This window comes from Mandrillus leucophaeus, unplaced genomic scaffold, assembly GCF_000951045.1.
Source record: "Mandrillus leucophaeus isolate KB7577 unplaced genomic scaffold, Mleu.le_1.0 Scaffold262, whole genome shotgun sequence".
Classification (NCBI taxonomy): domain Eukaryota; kingdom Metazoa; phylum Chordata; class Mammalia; order Primates; family Cercopithecidae; genus Mandrillus; species Mandrillus leucophaeus.
The window spans coordinates 705,822-731,648 of NW_012102721.1; the positions used below are offsets into that span (position 1 = coordinate 705,822).

The 25,827-nt window shown below is 40.3% G+C and overlaps 1 protein-coding gene across 13 annotated transcripts in view; it reads left to right on the top strand.

Annotated features, from left to right (window-relative positions):
* KCNJ15 (potassium channel, inwardly rectifying subfamily J, member 15) overlaps window positions 1–25,827 on the top strand; it is a 149,380-nt gene that overhangs the window by 118,565 nt on the left and 4,988 nt on the right. For 3 of the 13 annotated variants that reach the window (XM_011984144.1, XM_011984141.1, XM_011984152.1), the window contains one exon: window positions 18,434–18,571. The exons of 8 other annotated variants lie outside the window; for them this stretch is intronic. The gene's annotated coding sequence lies outside the window, so the exon portion shown is untranslated. Of the gene's footprint in view, window positions 1–18,433; window positions 18,572–25,508; window positions 25,615–25,634; window positions 25,806–25,827 lie in introns of those variants that run through there. 2 more of the 13 variants (XM_011984148.1, XM_011984149.1) reach the window with 2 other exon arrangements.

Genomic DNA, 25,827 nt, shown 5'->3' on the forward strand with positions numbered 1-25,827 from the left:
CAAAGGAAGAGGGGAAAAAGCCACCCAGAACTCAAAGGAGATTTCTGGAAGATCCAATCAAAGTGATTCACCTTAACCTCAGGCATGATTTTTCCCCATTATCCACTCTTTTTAATTTCAAGTAGTATAAATCTTACTGATCTGAAGAAGACTTCTGCTTCTGAAGCTATCAGCGCTTAACAATGATTGAGCCCTACTCTATGAGATTGCAAATAAAAATAAATTAACCTTGGCAGGAAATCAACTCATTAATACTTACACCCTACACTGTAAAGACTGGAACCTCAATTTATCTGCATAAACAGAGGCTTTGGGTATAAAACTAAAATGTAGTCAGTTATGTCAAAGACTGCTTTCAATAGTAATGTACCAAATATGCTTTTGAAAATAGCAATAAGCTATTCATTTAGATTAAATATACAAATAAGTAACTTTCAGAGTTAGTACTAAGTTTTAAGCCTCAAAGACCTTGATTTCGGTGACAATATGTGTAACAAATGCAGCTGTTAGAAAAAGCACACATACTAAGGTTTGCTTCTTTCAAGATTATATATAGTATTATTCAAAAGTCTTATTGTATTTGAAAAGTGACAAGATTTTTGCAATACGAAACAATAGTAGCTAGCTAATACTCTAGTTACTTTTACAGATTGTCTAGTTGGTCACATACCGTAATTTTTCAGGATCTAACCAAGGCCTGGTTAACTCTTACTGGCAATGTTTGAAAGGAATGAAAGAGGTCCTATGTATATTACTCTAAATTAATCTTAGTGCAGGAAGACAAGTTATATCTGAATAACTTTATTTTGTATCCCTAGCTACTATCCTAGTATTTGAAAAGCTCCTTTTCTCCCAGTGTTCACAAAGTCATTTTCCAGACTTGCAAATATTAAAACCTATTCATGTCTAATACTTTTCTACTTGGTCTATTTCCATGTCCTGTTCAATGACCTATCAACTACCCTATTCAATTACCCATGTCACTTGAGATTTCTCCCATCAGAATTCAGGTTGCATATTTTCACAGGACAATTTATTTTAAAATCAGAATGGTCCATAAAACTAACAGCTTTGTGTGCACAGACCTAAAAGATTTGTAGTAGCTCTGCAGCTGCATTTTTGAACATCAATAGTTAAACAATCAACGTAAATGTTAAAGAAGCAAATTAACTTTCAGAATTTCACGTGTGCTCTAGCATTCACCACTGACCATGCTGGAAGAAGACTTTGAGGTCATTTTGTCCAACCCTCTCATTTTACAGATGAGGAAAACAGGACTAATTGATAGCTAGTGATACTAAATTATAGCTCTTCTAAAGCTAGACAGCGGAGTCAGTAGGCTTCTTAATGTGCTCAATTACTGTATGGATTCCACGAGCTGATGAGCGTGCTGTGACCTTGAGCATTTACATTCTGTGGTTTTCAAATGTTTATGTTTCTAATGTGGTATTTATAAACCTGGACCCCAGTAACCTTTACCACTGAGGCTTTGCCAATCCCAACTCTGGGCAGCCCACCTCTTCCATATGCAGCAGTGCTTCGAGGCTGTTCCGCCTGGGCAAAGTCATGTTAGGTGTAAGCAAAGATGTGAACTTAGTGTTCATGCTTGAAAACCTCACAGGGACCTGCCTGCTGGCTGAATCCTTTCTTCATTTCTTGTTGCCTCTCCTACATGTGACTCAAAAGCTAGCCAAGTTTGTTCCACATCCTTCAGCTTGTTCCTCTAACACCAGAGTACCATACCATCATCCCCTTTACTAAGATCACACTTCTCCAATTTCTATCCTCCTCTACTCCTCAATAAACAGGAAGATGCTGTCTGTAGAAATGCACGTGGAGCTCATGCACACGTTTTCTGTAACTTGTCTTCTAGAATATAAGCCTCATGAGAGCAAATGCCTTGTCTGGACTGTTATATCCCCTGTGTCTAGTATAGTCAAAAACAGTAGGTGATGGTGTGCAATAAATATATCCTTTCATCTTTCCTTCCTATCTTAGGGAAACCAATGTCCCTTTCTTTTCTGTCTTACCTCCCTAATAATATCAGTGCTTCTTTGTCCCCCCTCCAATATTTGACCTCTGAATCATGTCCTCTTTCTTGCAATCTTGCCTTCTTAATTGTCTGCTTTTGTGAATTTACATAGGTGTTCAGCCATCTGGCTGGCCTTTCTCCAGTTCTTTTGCTGGAAAATCCTCTCCTCTTCTCTTCAATACAGGCAATCTCTAAGATTGTCCCTTCAGTTGCTTTCTGCTTTCTTCCCTTGGTACTTTTCTTTCTTTTTTTTTTTTTTTTTTTTTTTTTTTGCAGTTCTCATTGACTCATATCTGGTCAACTTTTACTTCTAGGTACAATGATTCTTCAATTTGCACCTCCACCCCAAATTTAATTCCTAGATATGGACATACTTGGAGCCAACCCCACCCCAATACCGTCTGCTTTTCATCCAAGTCTTCCTTTCCATCCAGGAAGCAAACTCCAGAGTCCTTTCCACTAATGTTCAACCCTCTCTACTTCACATGTGATAGGTGCATGAATTTTACCTGGTGGCAAACCAACGCGGTGATTCACTTGAATTCATGTATTACTTAGACAAATTCAACAGCCTCCTAAATGATCTCCTTATAGCTGCTCTCCTCCCTCTCCATCAGTCTTGCTAGATGAGCCTGGCTTCTTTTTTCCTGCCGAAAGATCAAACTTTTCAGCTTAACCTCCATCACCTTTTAAAATTCATTGCCAGTGTAGTTCCCAGTATGGCCTCATACGAACGACAGATACCCCAGTGTATCTGAAGAAAGTAGTCCCAGCTACTGGGGAGGCTGAGGCATGAGAATTGCGTGAACTTAGGAGGCAGAGGTTGCAGTGAGCCAGGATCATGCCACTGCACTCCAGCCTGGGCGACAGACCAAAACTCTGTCAAAAAAAAAACAAAAAAACAAAAAAAAAACCACAAATGGGAAACTTTTTTTTTGAACAGAGCAGAGGCTCCTTTTTTAAAAGAGCAGAACTCAGGTTCTTACTTATATCCCTGTGCCCCACCAAAATATTCTGATTCAATTGTCCTGCATCAGAGCCAAGGCATTGGTTCATTTTAAAATCCCCCCAGGTGAATCTCATAGGCAGCCATGGTTGAAAATCGCTGATATTTGATAAACCCTATGGTCTAATCAACTGGGAGGACTTGAAACATACTTTGCCACCCCATAGTTTTGCCTGGGCAATTCCCCTTGCATGCGATCTTCTTTCTCCTATTTTTTTTTTCCTACAGAAAACACATGATAACTTCTTTGATTTTTCCAGTTAGAAGGAATCAGTCCTTCTCCTGGAAATCCTTAATACTTTTTAATATATCATATTTATTCATGTGATCTAGGCAGATGCTGTGTTAGATATGGACAAAATGGAGATAAATAAGGCAAGGTTCTTGTCTTTAAGCAGCTTACAGTCTTGCCAGCTCACTGGTTACACATGAACCAGTGAGTATCAACTTTTATGATAGAAATGTCCATGGGATACTGTTTAGGCATGAAGGAGTCTATTCTGCTTGGCATAATAACAATTTATGTATATGTCATCTCTCCTATCAAATGTTATACTTTTGAGGGCTAAGATCATGCATGTCTCACATTTACGTATTTCAAAGACCACAGTAGTGTAAAATGACTGAATAAATGAGTGAATGAATGATGTTTTGGTAATTAGGAGTCACTGGGGAATAATGGCAGCTCTTAGGAAATGGTACCATAGTTCCATTCTTGGGATAGGGCTGGGTGTGTCCCCGTGTAGTTCACAGAACCATGTCATAATTTCAGTACTAAATTATGTGTGTTTTACAATTTCTCTCAACCACCCATTCTATGGTTTATTTAAAATGATAATAGAAATAGCATGTTAGAAACTAGGTCCTGTACTCATTAACAAAAAGAAGGGAACAACAGACATTGGGGTCTACTTGAGGGTGAAGGGTGAGAGGAAGGAGAAGCAGAAAAGAGAATTATTGGGCACTGGGCTTAATACCTGGGTGATGAAATAACCTGTACAACCCACCCCGATGACACAAGTTTATCAATGTAACAAACCTTCATACCCCTTTTTCGGTACCCCCGAACCTAAAATAAAAGTTTAAGAAATTAGATTTTAGAATATATTCAAAAAGTAGGACATTATTTCTCAATTAAACATCTGAATTCATATTTTAAAAATATTTTTTAAAACGTTAAGTTTGATCAAGGCATTTACATCCTAGAAAACAAAAACAATCATTTCAATATGCATTCTAGATTTATCAACTTTGCATACATATTTTTAAAAGATTTTGATAGACTTCAATATAATATCTAAAAATGACTACTTAATTTTAGTAAAAAGAGACTCCCACCTTCTGGTAATTGACAAGTACTATGGTCTGAGAGTGTTTAGATTAAAAAATTGTGTGTGTGTGTTTGTGTGTATGTGTGTGTGTGTAAAGTTATCACAGGAAAATCAATACATCAATAGTAGCACCAAAAAAGAAAGAAACTATGTCCTATTTCTCATGACAAAGAAGTTGACAATGGTCTTTCCAAATTAAGACTCGGCATCTTTGATTTTTGTAAGCATAACCTAGAGATTCAATGTGAGCATTTGATGGCTGATGGGAAGAATTGAGGAGGAATAGGGGAGACACCTGACTTTGCCGTGATTCTCAAGTTAAATCCTTGGGCCTCTTACAGATGTTGTTGATAAAGCTGCTAAAATGGTCACCAGATGAATATGAACAAGTAGGACCCTCAGTAATTTCCAGGCTAATTTTGTGCACATGTGTTTAGGGGCGAGGCAAATTAAATGAACGAGGAGCTGATGTTCATGTGAAAGTAATTACTCTCCTCTAGTAGAAATCCGGATCCTACAAGTAACTGCAGAAATAATTAATCATAACTAAGAAGCAAACCACTCTCAGGGAGAAAAGCCATATCTGAACTTCCACCTGCTCTTGGAGGATATGGGTGATTCACAGCATAAGAGTCATCTACCAAGTGATCTGCAAGAGTGAGTGCAGCTTCCAAGAGGGTTTGAGTCAGAAAAGATAAAAGGAAGTGCTTCTTAACTCAGAGGATTTCAACACTGGGGAAACTCCTTTCCCACAGAGATAGAACAATGTGTACTATAAATCACTCCCAAAAAGCAATTTAGAAAACTACACAGGTAATGATAAATGCATGGAGAACACTCACATATTTTGGATTGTGTTTTTGACATTCATTCATTCTTTATAGACTGTTAATCCACTGACTAAGTCATGGATTAATCCACTCATGTATCATCATGAGTCATTAAAACTTTTCTGGAGCGTCTACCACATGCCAGCAACTGCTCTACTGAGGGTACAAAGGTGGACATGGCCCAACCCCTGCCCTCAAAGAACTTCTAGGGAACACTGACTTTGCAGGCATGATTCCGTCTACATCATGCATTAGTAAACAGCTGTGTGTATTGTAGGGGATTGAGACACAATGACGTTCTCTCTGTTCACCTCATCACCACAACCAATGTGTAGGAGCTTGCTTTTTGAGACCCAGCGGTGCTTTTCTATAACTGGAAGATTCCAAGTTTCCTTTGCTTCCATGTATGCATTCAGCAGACATTAAGGCCCTGCTAGAATCTAGGCATTGGCATGTATGAGATGAGATATGGCAGCTTGCATTCCAGTGGGAGGTGGTGGGGTGTGATGGATGAAGAGCTGACTTTTGAGTCAGACCACAATCTTAAGCACTGTCACCACTACTAACTAGTTGTGTGACCCTAGGCAAATGCTTTAACTTATCTAACCTCCGTTTACTTATTTTTACCAGCATTACTCTGAAATTTGGAGTTATACATGCAAGAGCTGCTGACACAGCACTAGTTATGTATTCATTCTCAACTAGTGGCAGTTGTTGGTTGGATCATTATTATAATTAGATATACACAAGCAAAACAGATATCTCCAATACACTGAGATAAATATTCTGGGAGACAGAAACACAGGTGATCATGTAGAGAAAACCGTGAACCCATGGGAACAGGTGGAGAAAGCACCTACCTAGAAAGGGTAACACCCCAAAGGATAGGCGTAAGAATGCTGGCCAAGACAAGAGGTGGGCTTTCAGGCAGATGGCATGGCATCAAGTCAATCAGTAGAGGACTAATCCATCTGGCCAACTGCAAAGTCATTCTGCATGACTTGACCAGGTAATAACCTGAGGAGTGGCTGGCACCAAGGCAGGTGGGGCCAGTTTCTGAAGGGTCAGTTTCAGGAGCTGAGGCTTTGGTTTGTAGACAGTGGGGCCATTAAGCTGGGTGGCAGAGTGCTTTAGGGACACCACTGAGGTTGCACTATGAAAGATGCTATAGAGAGAGGACAACTTGAAATGGGGACCTCAATTATGAGCCTGTGCTGTCATGCAAGAAATAAAGTATGTGTATCTAAACCAAGGCAGTGTCACCCAAGAAAGAAAGTGTGTGGATCTAAACCAGCGCAGTGACAGTCAGAAGGGAGAAAATGGGCAGCTTCAAGGGATGTTGGGGTGGACTTGGGGTGCTATTTTTCAGTGCCTGAGGGTCTACAGGAGGAAGGGAGTTGCCCTGGGTAACGGATAATGAAGCTAGGCTGGGTGTAATTTGGAGTGTTTGTGGACAATCAAAGGGAGGAACCACACATAGTTGACTGTTGTTCTGGCAGTGACAAGAGCAATCTGGAACACACAAAGTCTAGACCTCTTGAACTGCAAAGGTAACATCTGAAACCATGGGAGTGGATGCAGGAATGTGTCTTTAGTGAAAATAAAATAGTTTGAGCATGGAGCCTTGGAGAAAATGCCACTTCAAAGATTGGCAGAAGAGGAAGAACCTACAGATGGAACTGAGAAGGCATCAGAAAAGTAGAGGGCAAATTGAGAGAAGACAGTAGCAGCAGACTGAAATGTTATGGAAATGTCAAGGAAGATGAGGAATGAAATGTATTCGCCAGCTGAGTTGTAAGTGGCTCTGACCAAGTGGAGTGGTGAATTGAGAGGTTACTCCCTTGGTTGAAGAGTAATCACCCAGCCCTCAAGGAAGTGGAAGCAAAGTATCACTTCTGTCCTCTTTAAAGCTCTTCTCCATATCCATTGACTCTGTTCCCCAAAGCTTGGCTTTTAGTGAAAGCCATTATCTTTAGACAACTCATTTTCTCTCCTCTCAAGCCCAAGACAAGCATTTTGGCCTTTTTCACTGCATGGATTTTATCACCAATGAATGAAATAGGAGACGGCACACAGAGCAGACAGAAGGGCATTGCCAAGGTCTTTCAACCACGGTCCGACTCCCAATTTTACTTCCTGAAAGTTCAATGTCTTGGCCGAAAATAGGGCTGAAGATAGATCCAAGGAAGACCACTGGGAATTGGCCAACTAGGTTTAAACTGGGGAACAACTCCCTTCAAGTGGCAAATTTAAGGATCTTCATCCTGCCTCATTGACCTTAATCCCTCTTGAACATGTCAAAGTGGTTGGAAGACTGAGTCCTGGTGGGCCACATTGTGTTTCTGTGGACTGCGGACTAGTTTCAGAGGAAGTACCTGTCTAACTTAACCAGAGATCCCTTAGGATGAACACCAGTTACACAGTATAGAAGACAAAAATATTTGAAAATTTATTTGCAACCACTGTTGCATAGTGCAAACTGACTCAGAAATTAAGGCATATATATATATGGCTCAAATGGGACCAAAGTAGTCTTTTGGAAGTCATAATAGGGCATACATACATGAATTGTTGAGCAGATCTTGTAAATTAAGAGATTCATTGTATTCATTCAATTGTGTGTGTGTGTGTGTGTGTGTGTGTGTTTTCTTCTCTTTCTTTGGGAAAACAGCGTTTGTAAGCCACTCACTCCCAATACCAGGGGCACATCAGGGTGAGGGTATATAGAGGTAGCTGTTATTAGTCAGAATATAAGCGACGCCTGACTTAGTACTCTGTTACTGTTAGCACTACAGAATCTTTGATGACTAGGTGTGGTCAAAATCTTGGTTTCCAGCTATGTTTCCCATAAATGAAGTTTCCAGATATAAGCCAAATGCTTAAAAAAAATTGCTGACTACAGGATCATTTTGTAATACCGTATGGGTGATTTATAAGCTGTGTTTTTTTAAAGAATGAAGTCATCTAGTGACTTTGAACTTTCTCCCCATAGGTGAAGTTAGAAGTACAGCAAGCTCCTCAGAGGTTCCTTTCTCAACAGTCATGTGAGAGGAGCCAGCCTGAATTAAGCCCCATGGCATTCACTGATGGAATGAATTACCTTCTATTTTATGTGTCTAGAGTGATGCTTGCTATGACGGTCCATGGGAGAAATGAGAAAACAGTCACTCAGACCATTTTCTGGGTTTGGTACTGTGTCGTCCAGATGAGGAACAGTGGCTGCAAAAGGCTGTTTGCTATGCAGAGTGTGAGCTTTCACCTCCAGCCTCAGCCTCGCCTGGGAGCTGGTTAGAAATGCAAATTCTCAGACCTACCCCAGACCTTCTGAATAATAATTTGCGTTTAAATGAGCTCTCAGGGGAATTCGTATGCAAGTTTAATCAGTATTGGTATAAAGCAATGGATTCAAAAATTATAGCCTCTCACAGCACACACAAGGATACTTAGGGACATACATGTACAATATAGACATTTTGTCATCCTGTTCTAACGTATTACATATATTTTATTTATTTATTTTTGACTTTTATTATAGGTACAGAGGTACATGTGCAGGTTTATTAAATGAGAATATTGCATGATGCTGAGGTTTGGTGTAAAATCCTGTCATGCAGGTAGTGAGCACAGTACCTGACAGGTAGTTTTTAAAACCACCCCACAGCCCTCTAGTAGTCTGCAGTGTCTGCTGTTCCAACATTTATCTCCATGTGTGCTCAATGTTTAGCTCCTGCTATTATGAGTGAGAACATGTGGTATTTGGTTTTCTGTTCCTGCATTAATTTGCTTAGGATAATGGTCTCCAGCTCCATCCATGTTGCTGCAAAGAACATGATTTAATTCTTTCTTATGGCTGCATAGTATTCTGTGGTGTATTTGTACCACATTTTCTTTATCCATTCTACATTTATGGGCACCTGCCTTGTCTTTGCTATAGTGAATAGTGCAGAGGTGAACATACAAATGCATATGTCTTTTGGTAGAATGACATAGTTTCCTTTGGGAATATACCCAGTAATGGGATTGCTGGGTCAAATGACAGCTCTGTTTTAAGTTCTTTTGGAAATCTCCAGACTGCTTTCCACAGTGGCTGGACTAATTTACATTTCCATCAACAGTGTAGAAACTTTCCATTTCTTTGCAGCCTTGGCCAGCATCTACTTTTTGACTTTTAAGTAATAGCCATTCTGACTGGTGTGAGATGATATCTCTTTGCGGTTTTAATATGCATTTCTCTAATGATTAGTGATGCTAAGCGTTTTTTCATGTTTGTTGACAGTTTGTATGTTTTCTTTTGAGAAGTGTCTGTTCATGTCCTTTGCCCATTTTTTTTTAAATGGAGCGATGTGTTTTTTGCTTGTCGATTTATTCAAGTTCCCCATGGATTCATTTTAAAATATGTATCAGATATAAACATTTAAAAGGATGAAGTGGAAGCTACATTTGAATACTTCTGTCATTTTGTCACTGTCCCTGCTTGGGTTACCGGTGTACCCCACATTGGAGACATCTGCTGTAAAGAAGCAAACAGAGCCAAAAGGAATCTTGGAACTCTTTGTCTATGATGGTCGGCGTACTGGGGAACATGAAGTATACAGAGGAAGTAATTTGTTGGATGAAATTCAATATACTTATGTTTGTCCACAGTTTTTATCGGTTTTGTCATTTTGAGAAATGGACAACTAATTTTCTCTTCAAGACAGAACACCGTGGCATATTCTTTGTCCTACGAATCAGAATAGGAAGATGAAATCCTTATTTCTAATTGAATTGTTCAAATCAGTGAAGTATCCTCCACCTCAACAATGTGCCTAGCTGTGGACTGGATTCCTCTCTGGGTTTCTTCTCTGACCTAGAACATTGAGCACCATATCCTCAGGCGAGTGACGTTGCTTACTAAATCGAACTCTGAGTCCCCTTGCATGGCATCTCTGCCCACCCCGTGCCTCCCTCAAACATTAAGTTCCTACCGCATGCCAGGCCTTGTGTTTGCCACTCAGGATGAACTACTGAGCCCAGTCTACGGGGAATGGTAAGCTCCAAGACTGATCATTACAGCAGCACAGGATTATCATGAGGTGTGGACAATGAAAAGGCAGAAGAGAGGAGCAAGATGAACTCTACCTGCATGCTGGAGGAGATGACATTTGAGCGGGGCCTCAAGGGGTGTGTAGGAGTTTACCAGGCATAGGGCAAAGAAGAAATATGGAATAAAGGGGTCAGCCTGAGCAAAGGTATAGGGCAGGAAATCTGCTTTATCAGCAGTATCTCTGGGTAAAGTGCAAACTCTTCTAATTCAGTCGATGAAATGAAACCTTAAGATGACACGAAATAATAGTTCTAAACTCTTAGTGAAAACTAGGTTATTGGATTTTGCAATAGATATTTGGAAATATCTCTGAGAGTAAATGATTTCATAAGGTTTGGCCACAACAGTGTGTGGAAAGTTTCTTTGTGTAATACAACACAGTAAGTACTTCTCATTTACAGTAAAATCTGGAATGCTTGGAAATGGTCTGTGCTAGGGAAATTGAATTTTCAGATTAACTGCATAAAAATGGAAAATCTGGTTGAAAAACCTTTCTAATTTTGTTTTCCTTTAGAGAGATAACTGCTGTTAACATCTTAGAGGTGTTTTATTTTGATCTTACCTAGAGAGAGAAACAGAGAGATTACACTGCATACTTAGCTGTATCAATTGCCTTTTAAAAAACATATTTAGCATTTTGTCATGACTTTTAAACACTGCATAATATTTCAGCCTGTAAATGTTTTATAAATTTAAAACCATTTCTATGTTGTTGGTGACTCAGGTTTCTTCTAATGTTTTAGTATCATAACTAATATAGAGAACACTCTTGTACATTATCCGATCATACATTTCCTATTAAGTCTTAGAAGTAGACTTACTGAGTCAAGCAGTCTAACATAAATAGTTTAAAACTTTGAGTATACGTTGTCAAATTACTGCCTCCCTCAAAAAAGTTATGCCAGATGACTCTATCAGACACAGAACTTCTTTCTATGAAGGAAGCTCATTTCTGCAAACTTGTCAATGTGGAATGTTGCAATGTCTTTTAAAATTTTCAATAATTTGATAAGTGAAAAGTGAGTCCCTGGTGCCTTTGTGTTTCTTGGACTGATGGTCCCTCCTCAGTCTCCTTTGCCCTTATCTCTGACTCTGCCTGGTCTTAAGCCTACCCAGACTCAGGCTCAGTCTGGGTTGCTCCTTCCACACTACTGTCTAAGGGGGAAGCTCCTGCACTTTCATGGTTCAAATTCCACTTGTCGGCTTATGTGCTAAAGGCATCCCTCCTGTCCACGTCTCTCTGTTGAAGGCCAGGCCCATCTGCACAGATCCTAGTGCTTACTTCTCTTTAGGTGTCTCCAAGCAGCCTCCAGTGCACACCTTCAAACCTATACCCCAGGCATGAGATCCTCCTCCTGAATCAGGATTCTGCACAAGCGTGAGCTCCATGCTGGTATAATACCAAAACATTCAATCTGGGTGTCCCATAACATGTGCATAATGTTAAAATTACAGAGGAAGATCCAGTGTCCTCTGAATCAGTAAGATTCAGTGGCCTCCGCCCACCCCACCACACCTCATTTCCATGCCAGGAAGCCTGGGGTCATTGGTGAGACCTTGTCTTCTCCCTGCCTTGTCTACTTAACACCCACCTGTTGGAGATGCCTGTTGACTCCATCTGGGACCTGTCACCCAGAGCTCCTGGCTAGTAGCTCTCAAGCTACTAACACCGCTCAAGCTACAAACACCGCCCTTGTCCATGCGTCAGTAATTTCAACTCAGATTACTGAAAGTGTCAATTAAACAGACTCTCAGCATCTATGTTTGACTCTTTCCAATCCATTCTCCATGCTGCGTTTAACATGATCACTTTTAAAAGCAAGTTTGATCGTTTCTCTTCCTTGAATAAAACCCCAAGATACTCCTTGTGCTCCTAGGGTGGGGGTGACGGTCCTCAAGGAGCCCCCAAAACCCTGCATGGTGTGGCTCTGCCCTCGCTCCTGCCCGATCCTGCTCCCCTCTCCCCTACTCAACATCCTCCTTGTTTCCTGGAAGGTGCCAAGCTCCATGCTCCAACTCCAGACTGGGACATGTTATATACCCCATGTGCTAGTCTCTCATCCATCCTTGACTTTCTCCCTAGTTCTTCCCACAAATGTCTTTAAATCACTCATCTAATGATCTATTTAATGCCTCTCTTCCCCGTTTTCTTGCAAACTACCCAAGAGCAAGGACCAAGTCACTCTCACTGCTTCATCAGCAACACCCTGTGCCATGCTTAGCACATAGTTGGTGCTCAATAAATTCTTGCCACACAAACCAATAAATAAATGTTAAAGTGTTGAAATGTCTTTTCACCTTTTGAACATTTTTTGAATTGTGTTTCTACACACGTTGCCCACTTAGGAGGATGAAGGCTCTTGCTGATTTGTGAAAATTTTATATGAACCCTCTGCTGTTCATCTGTGGTAAATGTGATTTCTTTTGATAAGTCGTATTTTATGTTTTATTCGTGGTATGCATATGATGATAACAGTTAACACTTGTATAATGATTAATACTAATCATTATACTAACCATATGAGCAGGCAGAGTTTTATGGCGCTTTATATGTTTTTACTTCACACGACCCTATGAAGCATAGAAATTATCATCATCGTCATTCTGCAGATGAGGAAACCGAGTCTCAAAGGGGTTAAGAAAGTTGTCCAAAGTCACACAGCTGGTGTTAACAGAATCAGGGTCCCATGCTCTTAATCTTTACACTATACTGCCTCTGAAGAATTATTTCTTTTTAAGTACAGAAGAGATAATGTTCAACCTGACATTTGAAGGACAGGGGGGAGTTAACCAAGAAAGGGAGAAAATGAAGAAACTTCAGGAAGGAATTGCATGTGCCAGATGTGGGCTGAGAGGGCACCCAGCTGCTCAGGAAGCGGCAAGTATACACCCAGGCTCTGTTCTAAGGTGAATAAAGCCGGAGAGGGCGTGAGAGCCAGGGCTTAAGAGTCTTTTTGGTTTTCCAAGGTGTTCAGGATTTGTCTTGTCAGCAGTGGGAGATACCGGAGGATTTATGAAAGGGAGTATTGTCTCAATTAATACTCTAGGTGGGTACGCTTTCTCTTTCCTGGTAAGAGTTATGATGAAACCATGGCAATATATAGTTACATGTAACTGAGTGATATATTAGCTGTAAAAATCCTCCTTCCTACTTCTGAGAAGTGCTACAGTAAGGCTATGAAGACCAAGCATTACGTATGTATCTGAGCTGTTTTCTGTTATTTCCCCCTCTGTTTTTAATGTCAGAAGAAACTGTACCATTACTTCTAGAGTAGAAGATGTTGGAATGTCTCCTCATTGGTCTTACTGTTCCAGTCACATGAGCACCAATGTGATGTTCATTACTAACATTAGTGCCTGCAAGGATATCCTACTGGAAAGGGGATTAGCTGTGATTTTGTTAAGCGTGCAGCCAATGTTTATAAAAGACGCAGTATCTGAGATGGCTGTTAAACATGTCAAGAGATTGTGTACAAGTGGAATAAATCAAGGAAAATTCTATAGGTTGGTCTGATTCTGTGGTATTACCAGAATTACTGGTAATATCTACAGCATTTAGAAACTTCATCCACAGTCAGATTTAATCCCAGGGCTATGAAGCCTGGAGAATATATGGGTAGAACTCAGGAGAATCCACGATCTCACATGAGGGGAAAAGAACAGCAGTTTATTTTAAATGGCCTCTAACTAAAATTTGTATTGAGTGTGTGCAACAAACCACAGATGTACTAGCTACAACTGTGACTTTGTCATAGTGGAAATCACAGACATTTCAATATCACATTCCAGCCATTTCAGAGACCTTGAAATAACATTGCTGCTCACCACACCTTCAGAACATTAGCTCTGATTTAATGCTTGGAAACGTATAATTTTGTTTTTTCAGTACCATAATAGGTGCATTTTAATATCATTGGTGTCTTCTGTAATCTTTGTGACTTTGCTTTTATCTGTTTGAACAGTTCATTCTGAGAAGGCAGGCATGTGTCTCACTAGTCCACCAAAAAAAGACCATAACATAAAATGTTAAGAGCCCCTAAGCTAATATCTTAAAAACGAGACAAACTTCTTAGCTTTTCTGACACCTCTGCTAAGCCATGCATGAAAAGGCTATGCCCCCATCCCACAATGGTTAGATTTGTTTTCAGAGTTTTTAGTACTGGGAAAATCTGGATTGCTTTTTTTCCTCCAAGAAGAATGTCTTTACGTTAAACCCTGTCTTTAAGTTTCTTGGCCTTAGGAATGACTCTTGAGCACAAGTTTGCATTTCCCTAGGGATGCCAGATTTAGCAGATTTAGCAAATACAAATGTACGGCCACTCTGTACTATGTATATCTATAGATACATGTATGTAAATAGTACATATATATCTCTGAATTTCAAATAAACAATAATTTTAGTATAAGCATATAGCAAATAATGCATGTGACAGACTTACACTAAGTTATTTGCCGTCCATCTGAAATTCAAATTTAATTGGGCATCTTGTATTTTATCTGGCAACTCTAAAAACATCAAATTTGGGCCAATAGTCCTCCGGCTAATTAACTACAGATGGTTAGAATGTGTTTTCTTACACTGTACAGTGATGGAAATTAGTTAACTGCCAAATGTCTTAATTTTTTATTGAATGTGAAGAGATTTTTAAGTTCTACATTTCTTATTATCACTCAATGATCACAGAATCTGTTTTCAACTTTGCGACAAGCAAACAACTGAGAAATACTACCAGTCTTTAAAGCAGATTTTGGTATAAACTGTGTTTCACCGAGATACAATTTCTGTATCAGAGAAATGTGGTCAAAATGTAGACTGATAGTGAGACTGAATTTCAAAACTTTTTGACATTCATCCCATTGTTAAATAACTTGGTTTTAAATCAAGCACAAGTCGTAATTTCCATTGCCTGGGATGAGATTCATGCTAATAACTAATATGAATGCCAATAAAGATAACAAGTTTACCTTTGCATGCAGGTGAATTACATCAAAGCCCATTAGTCATCAATTTACAGAGACTGACAACTCCACATTTATTTCAAATAAAAGAAAATGTAGTAGTCAGCATGAGGCCAGAAAACAAGCCAGCCTGAAATTGGTACCCATATTTATAACGTGCTTTCTATGTTTCCATGCCTTCATCACAGTGCAAAATATTATAAATGTGAAGCAAAGAAAGATAAATGTGAGTGGTAAAAAGTGGCAGACTCAATATCTTAGTGAGAGATTGAGGTTTATTTAAGGGAAAATCAATTTGGAAGTATTGCAAATTATATGATGATGCGGCCTAAAAAGGCATGATCCAGTCTCAAGCAGCTTCTCATGTTTTACAGAAACAGGATTTAAGAAAACCAGCATCACTACTTACTTCCCACGTGTCATCTCCTGTGAATGTTCCAACCATGTCCACTTTGAAGTGTCATTAAATAAAACAACACATTAAGCCAGGCATGGTGGCTCACACTTGTAATCTCAGCACTTTGGGAGGCCGAGGTGGGCAGATCACTTGAGGTCAGGAATTCGAGACCAGCCTGGCCAACATGGTTAAACCCCATCTCTACTACAAATACAGAAATTAGCCAGGTATGGTGGTGCATGCCTCTAATCACAGCTACTTGGGAGGCTGAGGCGCAAGAATCATTTGAGCCCAGGAAATGGAGGCTGCAGTGCGCCCAGATCGCAACATTGCACTCTCCAGCCTGGGCAACAGAGCAAGACTGTCGAAAATAAATAAATAAAATAAAATACTTGCTTCTCAACCAGTATTGTCTGCAAAAACAGAAGCCTTCCACTCTGACTTACGCCACAGTCAGACAAACCCAAATGCTGTGGATTTCCTTCTCCTTAACCAAATGGTACTGTTTTGAGCCATCTTCTCCTCTGTTTTAGGTTTGGACTAATCCAGACAAAAATAGTGAAATTCCACGAGTCTATTGAAGAAATCTCTTTCCTAAAGAGAAAATTGGGGCTAGGCACGGTGGCTCACACCTGTAATCCCAGCACTTTGGGAGGTCGAGGCAGGTGGATCACTTGAGGTCAGGATCACTTGAGGTCAAGACCAGCCTGGCCAACATGGTAAAACCCCATCTCTACTAAAAATACAAAAATTAGCTGGGTGTGGTGGTGCACACCTGTAATTCCAGCTACTTGGGAGGCTAAGGAAGGAGAATCGCTTGAATCTGGGAGGTGGAAGTTGCAGGGAGCCGGATCGTGCCACTCCACTCCAGCCTGGGTGACAGAGACAGACTCTATCTCAAAAAAAAAAAAAGAAAAAAAGAAAAAGAAAATTGAGCAGTGCATTATGGAGGCTGACACAGTACAATTCGCCTCCTCACCCCCTCCCCACTTACTTCCAGACATCAGTGTTCCTGTTTTGCCAGTCATCTCACAACAATGCATGTCCAAGCCACGCTGTGATTAGAGGGAGAATATGCTTATTACCCAAGTTCTTCACATGTTGGAGCAGGGAGAGGCCGAGGGTGGTAAACCACAGGAAATTTCCATTTGCCCTCCGCTGTGGCACTCTCACTCTACAGGGAAGTTAGTTGTTATTAAGTAATAATGTTCAGCTGAGGTTGGTCACTCGTAACAACAGACAGATGTGTAATGTTTTATTTGGGTTAGCCAGCTCTCTCACAAATAAAGGGCCTGAAATTAAACTGTCTTTATGAAAATATTCAGCAAATGATACCTCTGGCTTATTCCAGTGTTCAGATTCTTTGCCATGGAAAATGGAAAATGAGTCCCCTGTTGAGCCCAGTATCTGTTTAAACTTGTCTTTGTCGAGTAGAGAAGGGTTGATGTTCTATGAGATTTAAAAACAGTTTTTAAAGAATTCGCATCGAGGAGTAAAGGGAACAACTATGCAAACCACATTTAGAGATGGAAAACAATTGGTTTTTTTTTTTAGTACTTGTGGAATTTCAAACAACAATAATGGAATAGAAACATAGGAAAAAAGCTACATATCTGACCGCAGAGGCAAATTGCATTATTACATGCTTACATGCAGTGCAAATGTGGATTGGTCTGTAAAGGAACACTTGTTGCTTTTCTAATGCATCGTAGGGTGAGAGGGGCACCTCTCCAATTTGCCAAGGCATCACTGGCAAACTCCAGCTACTGAACGGCTTGGGGAAATGGAGTTCTTTGGAAGACAGGTTCTTGGGAACTGCACCCCCAGAAATTCTGGTTCAGTAGCTCAAGTGTGGAGCCTGAGAAGCTGAATTTCTGATGATAGGGGTGCTGCGGTTGGATGAGGGGAGAGGGGTCACACTATTCTATGCCACCCTGTCTTCAGTAGCCAGTGAGATGGATAACTCATCTCAACATATAGCATGACCACGAAGAGAGATACCTACCCATAAAATGGACAAAGATTCACAAAAGCTTGTTTCCAGTTCTCACCTTGTTACTGGCTCAGTAACCTTGAACAAGTTACTCAAGCTTTTTGATCCTTTTATCTCACCAGATATAAAGTGTAGAGTTTAGACCAGATCAGCACTCCTCAAAGTGTTCTCGAATGTCACAAAAAGGCTAAACACATACACACACACACACACACACACACGTATATATAGCTACAGTCAAGCAAGTTTTATAACTGTAGGACATCTCAGAAACTGTAGTAAACACATGTGCAATGTGGCTCTCCAAAGAGTGAAAACAATGGGGTGTTTGGGGGCTCAGCTCCAGCTCCGGTAGGCAAATCCTTCCAAAATTATTTAACCACAAATCCCTTTATGTGTGTGGAACACCTGAATCACACACTTCAGCAAGAGAACGCCTAATGTCCTCCAGCCTTAACTCTCCCAGCCTAGAATCTAGGTTCTCTCCACAGTCCTCCAATGTTCCTAGCCAGGCCAATGCTAAACGCTTCCCTTAATGATACCCATTATCCAAGGAAGAAACCTGAGAGCAATTTTCTACTGATTGTTTGCTTTTTTCCAGCAATTCTCAACTTTTCGCCAAGACATTACACCCGAACTTCTATCCCCAAGGAAATATTTTCTAACTAAAAACTCCACCTGGCAACTGCAGTGCTTATAGATTTAACCCCAGTGACTCTCCATTCCTTTGTTTGAAAGTAATGAGAATAAATTTTAGACAATCGAATTTCTTGGCTTATTCATGTCCTTCATATTCCAGATAACTTTTAAGTGTTGAAAAGTATAGTGGTTTTCCAAGTGCAGTCTGAGGTCTAACAGCACCGGGGATATCTGGGAAACTGTCAGAACTACAGACTCTCTGGCTGCACCCCAAACCTGCTGAATCGGAAATTCTGAGGTGGGGCCCAGTAATTTGCATTTTTATCAACCCCTCCAGGTGATTCTAAAGGGCGTTGAAGTTAGAGATCCAGTGTTGAGATCAGAAGCATGGACTATGGATTCCAACATACCTTGTGCTATATCACAGTTCCTTTGTCTGGAATATGGGAATAATAGTAGTACCTACTTCAGAGTCTATGTGAGAATTAAATTAATATATAATGCCTAATATCAGGCCTGGCACAGGGTGAGCAATGAGTCAATTAATTATAGCTGCTTAATCTATAATGGATGCTGACGCATAGTGAGCAGGAACTTAGCTTTGTCACACTGCACCATGAGACTCCTTTGCAAGCTAATGCCGATGATGGTGCTTAGATGGGAGTGCAGCCATGGGAATAGACAGAGCTGGTTTGCTCACCAGGTGCTCCATTTGTTAACTTTGTGAATGCATGTAAATTATTTAATTTCTCTAAGCTTAGTTTCCTCACCTAGAAAATAGAGAAAATAATTTCTTCCCAAAGTAAAGAGAGGGATTCAATAAGATAATATCTATAACTGCTTTGAAAAGTACCTGGACCTTTTTAAGTTGTCCCTTCCCAAATGAAAGCTATCAATGACCTAATGATAGTGGTACCTGGGCAGCCCAGTGTGTCTATGTGATTACAGATCCTGAGGCCACTAGGTCCTTAAACTGGGGCTTCTTGCTCCACAAAATATTAGAATGATAGGATATGATGCCCTTACAACTTTCCCTAAGAAGTTATCTTGTCATGATACATGTAAATATTGACTCAGAAGTAATCAAAAAAGAATTAGTCACCTTTTCTATGTTGTTCTTAGGGTTAAGGCAAGCCATTCTTTCCATTACAATCTTGTTCAATTTGGGTTCTTTTTGTATTCAGTGTTTAGTCATAGACCAACATTCAGAGTTTACATTAAGACTATTTCAGAACTCAGTTGGGTGCAGTGGCTCTCAACTGTAATCCCAGCTGTTTGGGAGGCTGAGGTGAGCGGATCACCTGAGGTCAGGAGTTCCAGAACAAGCTGGCCAACATGGTGAAACCCCATCTCTACTAAAAATACAAAAATTAGCCAGGCGTAGTGGCGGGTGCCTGTAATCCCAGCTACTTGGAAGGCTGAGACAGGAGAGTCGTTTGAACCCAGGAGGCAGAGGTTGCAGTGAGCCAAGATTGTGTCTTGACAGAGTGCTGTCTCAAAAAAAAGAGGATATTTTGGAACTTTACATCTTTCCTTTAAATGCAGTACCTTTTAGGTCAGGCGTATAATCCTAAGATAAAAAAATATGTGTTAATAGTGAGTGTCTCTGTGGTTAGGTTTCACTAGGTTTTGCCTTGCTAACAACTCTAGGAACTGTGTGGCTTACAGCAACAAGAATTTTTCTCACCTGTGTTTCAAGTCAGCTGTAGTTGAATTGTGGCTCAGTTCCAAGTTTCCTTCTTCCCACTTAACCAGAAGGAAGGAACAGCCCAATCCATGACCCACCCACATGCAAGGCAAGCCGTGTGATGAGCCCGACACCTCTCTTCAGGCATGGTGTGGGTCACTGCTGCTCACACTCCATTGGCCAAAGCAGGTGACAGGGCCACACCTGACACAATGGAGCAGGAAACACACACCCCATTCCCACTACACCCCGGCAGGGACAGGCCCAGGGAAGGATCCTTTGTGGATGGACTCAGCCGAGAGGCACAGCAAATAGTTGCGAGCAACATACATCAACCACAACCTCCCAAATTGTCACAGCTTTACCAATAGTTTCCAAGTTCAAACATATCTTCCAAACACAGGCCACTGACAGGAAACTAGCTTACAAGTGTGCTGTCATCTCAACTGGTGCTTCCCCTGAAATCCTGATAATTCCCCTAGAGGAGAATGAGTGATTCTGGAGCCTCCAAGGAGCTGTCATTCTTTCTGGGCCATCCTCAGTCCTCAGTAGTCTAAGGAAAAAGTGCTTTTGCAGAAGCAAAGTAGAATTTCCCCAGGAGATACAAACCAAAGGATTGCCTTCTGGAATCTGCTGAGAATCCACTTTGTCCACTTTGCTCTTTTTCAGTGAACATGTCTGTTTCTGAGGCCACTTGGCAAAGCCATCTGTGCCCTTGGTTGGCATGGATGAGTTAAAAGCTGGACTTAGAACAGTCAGACCAGCTTTTAAAGTGGATCCTTCACTGCTCTGTAGTGTAGGGAGGAAAATGGCCCAAGGCCAAGGCCAAAGGTCATGGTGCATGTGCTCCTGTGACCACAGTCGAGGGAGCCCAAGGAGGAGAGTGAAGCCTTTATTCTCAATTGTTTTAAACCTCCTGAGCTCACTGAACCCCAAGTAGATTCTCGTCAAGCATTTTTTTTTCTACTTAATATTTAAAACTGTGATACTTAAAGTCAAATTTAATCCAGGCATTTTTTATTTCTGGACAAAGAGATCATTGAAAAATTAATTTAACAGAAACATTTGACATGCAAAAAAGCAAAAAAGCTTTTTAAGCAACTTTTCTTACAAACAGGAAGTTATGTCTTTTCAGAGCTTAAAAGTGAGATCCACCACATGTTAATTTTAGTCTGGAAATCCAAAGTTACGATATGATTTAGATTTCACTAACTCAAATCCAAAGTTACGATTTGATTTAGATTTCACTCTTTATACCTCATCACCCTGGTTAATGGGCATGGAATGAGGTCACTGAAGGCCTGGTTGAGGAACCTTGGTTTTGGGGAGCCAGTGTCTCCCCATTTTTCTGTAAGTGAGAAATGTCTTTTCTGTGGGGCCTTTGCTTTGTTAGTTCACTCTGAAACACAGAATGAAGTTTCCTCGAGATGGGCAAATTGAAAACCTCCAAAATCTGACTTAACAGAGCTCTAAGTTTTAAAGACATCAATGTTGTACTTACTAGGAATTAAAAAAAAAAAAAAAATCATTCTTAAACTGAATTTATTTTCCCTAACAAAGCATCCATGTGACAGCTTGACCATCCCCATTTTATGCATACTTTTGAAAAAAAATCTTTTTATTGAGGTACAATATACATATATAGTTTACTATCTTTAGCATTTCAAGTATACAGTTCAGTGATAATAAGCACGTTTCAATTCTTTTTTTCCCTTTCACCCCGCTTCAAAGTCTCTAGTAACTATGAAACTCCTCTCTATTTTCATGAGATCCACTTTTTTTTTTCCCCCCTGAGATGGAGTCTCAGAGTTTCACTCTGTCGCCCAGGCTTGTGTGCAGTAGCACGATCTCGGCTCACTGCAACCTCTGCCTCCTGGGTTCAAGTGATTCTCCTGCCTCAGCCTCCTGAGTAGATGAGATTACAGGCACCTGCCACTACGCCCAGCTAATTTTTGTATTTTTAGTAGAGACCATGTTGGTTAAACTGACCATGTTGGTCAAACTGGTCTCGAACTCCTGACCTCGTTATCTGCCTACCGCGGCCTCCGAAAGTGTTGGGATTACAGGCATGAGCTACCATGCCCAGCCGAGATCCACTTTTTTAGCTCCCACATATGCATGAGGACATGTAATATGAGTCTTTCTGTGCCTGGCTTATTTCACTTAACATGATGGCCTCCTATTCCATCCATGTTGCTGCAAATGGCAGGATTTCATTCTTTCTTATGGCAAAATAATATTCCATTGTGTATATACCACATATTCTTTATCCATTCATCCATTGTTAGACACTGGGTGGATTCCACATCTTGGCTGTTGGAAATAGTGCTACAATGAACATGGGAGGGCAGGTATGTCTTCAAGACACTGATTTCATTTCCTCTGGATCTATATCTAGTAGTGGGATTGCTGGAGCTTATGGAAATTCTAATTTTAGTTTGTTGAGGAACCTCCATACTGTTCTCCATAGTGACTGCACTAATTTACATTCCCACCAGCAGTGTAGGAGGGTTTCCCTTTCTCCAATCTGGAGGAGCTCATTTTTGAGACTTAGAGAAAAGTGATAGCATGTACACAAGGGTTGACTAGCATAAATGATGGCTGAAAATCTCTTATGGGAATTAAAGATTTATCTGAACTTAATTTTAGCTAATGTTTTTACTAGAATTATTTATGTATATTTCCTATAGCTATAAATGTTACAATACATGCTTATATATTCTACAACATATACTATTTATATAACATTTATAATAATACTTGTTAGTAATATGTTACAGTTTTGATCAGATTCTCCATATATTCCTGCTTTAAAACATCCATGGCCTTGAGTCCCTGGGTAGTTGGCATTCAACTATGAGGATGGCAGAGGTTGTACATTCCTGGAGTGGATACACAGCTGTTCTCAGTGCCTCTGTGAAATGATGTTATTTTAGGATGCTAAGGGAAAGTTGAGCCATAAGGCTCTTTGTCAAGGGGAAACCGTATATCACGTGTGGTTCCCAGTGTGTGTTCCTGGAGCACCAGAGACACCATCACCTGAGGACTCGTTAGACGTGCACATTCTCAGGCTTCACCCCAAACCCGCTGAATCAGCAACTCCGAGCCTTCCAGGTGATTCTGATATGGCTAAGCTTGAGCCCCTGCGTCAGGGCGGTTGCAGGCATGGGCACAAGAGCCTTGCTGTGGAATGTACCACTGCCCTGTGTCTGCTGTTGGGAACTTGGGCAAGTCGTTTACCCTCTCTGTGCCTCAGTTTCCTAATCGTGGGGATAATGATGGTGCCTACCTCTCAGGGTTGGCGTGAGGGTTAAATAAGTTTCCACGTGGAAAGCACTTAGAACAGTGGCAGGCATGTGGTGGTTTAAGTGTTATCTATTTATGATGATGATGATTGTCATTATCGATTTGAACTTTTATTGCTATCATAACTTCTCTGAATATTTATCACATTATCTTATTATTGCTATAGTTACTATTTATCTGCATCTTTCCCACTGTGGGCCACTCTGACTCCATTCTTGTCTATTATTTGCTCATGTATTTCTTCCAACCGGTCAGTAGCTTTCCGGTCATTTCCAGGTTGATTTCTCTGATGGAACAGTGTGTTCCAGCTTGCTGTGGTGGGTTTTTGGATTGTTCATCCTTTTAAGAGCCTCTGTCTTTGATGGAATTTTTTTCCTCCCTCAAGATGGCAATGGGTACTACCCTTCCATTTCCCATTCTCCTTGCTGCGTCCCCAACACTGGAAGTGTAGTTCTCCATATAGCTAAGTACCTTCTGTTTCATTCTGTTTCAGAGTGTGTTTATTTTCTTTCCTTTAACTTCAGAAAACAAATGCTCACAGCATAAGCACTCAATGACCTCAGATCATAAATCTTTTACTGGTTTGAAGTAGGAGAAAGTGATACTGACCTATCCATTCAATGGTTGTAAGAACTTCACTTAGGTAGATATCACCATTCAAAGAATTGCAACCCCAACCCACAAACTGAAACGATACAACAAAAACTGCAGAAATAAACATTACTTCCAGAAATTAAAGAAAACAGATAATGGTTTATGTGAAATATTGCTTAGCTGGGAGGATCAACCCTTTTCCCATTTGCCTTGAGAATGCTCACTGGCATCGCTTGAAGCTGCAGCATTTACCTGGAGATGATTTTGCTACACAGTATATCTCTTCTATTATTATTTTCATGTCACTCTAGTATATCAAATTTGGAAACAAAAGACATCATTTTCTTTATAACATTCTGTTTTTAGTAGTGGTATTTTTATTCACCAAATATAGTAATTCTCGATTGCTGAAAATGTCAAATCCTGGAAAACACAGCATTCCTATACATGATGTTAACATTGGTCTCCAACAGTTGTTGGCCAAAGATTCATTTGATGAATCCGATTTTTCTGAAATAGTAGATTCCGATGATTCAGATGATTCTGATGTTAGTTCTGTTTAGAAATAACTCCAAGAATGATTTTTATGTTTTATTTTCACATTGAAAATCAATCAGATTTGCTTCAGCCTGGAAAAGCATGTTTATGTAAAGTTAAATGAGCACTGGTGGCAAGTTGCGCTTTTTTTTTTTTTTTTAAATGGGAAAAAGGTTAAGATAGGGGAAATTAGAAGAAAATATTCTTCTCTCATTCTTTATGTTTTTATCTTTTGGGAAACTGTTATTGTTGCTTACCATGTTAGAAGTTAAGCCAGATCTATTGAAGAATCACTAAGGGAAAATAACCTAAGGCAGTAACATAAAATTATATGAAATAAGAGTATGTATCAACAATGGTTTAAACTTCATGAAAGAAGTCTGCTGAGGAATAAAATTCTGTGAATTAAGAGCCTATGAGGAAGTGCAATTCCTAAAGCCTATGGGTAAGATTGATGGGCACAAGGAAGATTCTGGGTCTTCATAGAGCACTGACAAAGAGGTCCGTTGCCAAACATGCTGTGGCCACACTGGCAGGATCCAGCCTGTAAGAAGCTGCACAGGTTAATCTGGAATACTTCAACTATAAGAGAGTAATAACTGTAAGTAATTGGTGGATCAGAAGAAACGTAGGAAGTGTAAGTGTGCCTATGTGTGTGTGAGGCATAAAAACATATGGGTGGAGACAGATGGATGACAGATAGATAGATAGAGATGATAGATAATTGATAGGTAATAGATCAATAATTGATAGATGATTGATAATAGGTAGGTAGATATTTAAACCGGTAATAAATAGATAATAGATTGATAGGTGATAGATAATAGATGATAGATTAGATAGATAATTGATAGATAATAGATTGATAGAAGATAGATAAAGGCAGATAGCTTAGGAAGAATTATTTTCAAAAAGTAGATGCAAAAGAACCTCTTGAATTTAGAGGACATTACATGAAACTGTGAATGTTTAAGGGGATTTTGCGGTGGACTGACAGGAACCCTGGGCTAGCTTCCAAAGACTTTGGACCTCGTTCTTTCTGCCAGGACCCAGCTGTGTCAAGTGGGATGGTTCTGACAATCTTTTCCACTCTAATGTCCTATGACTCAACAGTAGCAATGCATTTCCACAGGCGGTAAAAATATTCTAGACTCTTCCCTTCCAGCGCTCACTGTTTACTTCCTCTGCATTTCCCCTTCCTGCCTCCCCGTGTGCTGGTCAGTTCATAGCGGGCCTCAATGAGGGTGGGTTAACCCTCTCTTTCCAGGGTGTTTTGCTACGGAGCTCCCTCCAGGGGCTGGGAACTGTGTGGTGAGGGCTGTGGTTGGGGTTCAGCTTCCTTCTTAAATCGTTCCTTGAGCCTTTACCCTATTCTGTGCAACTGCGCCAGATTTCCAGGGATTGGAAGGTAAATGCCACGATGTAACTCT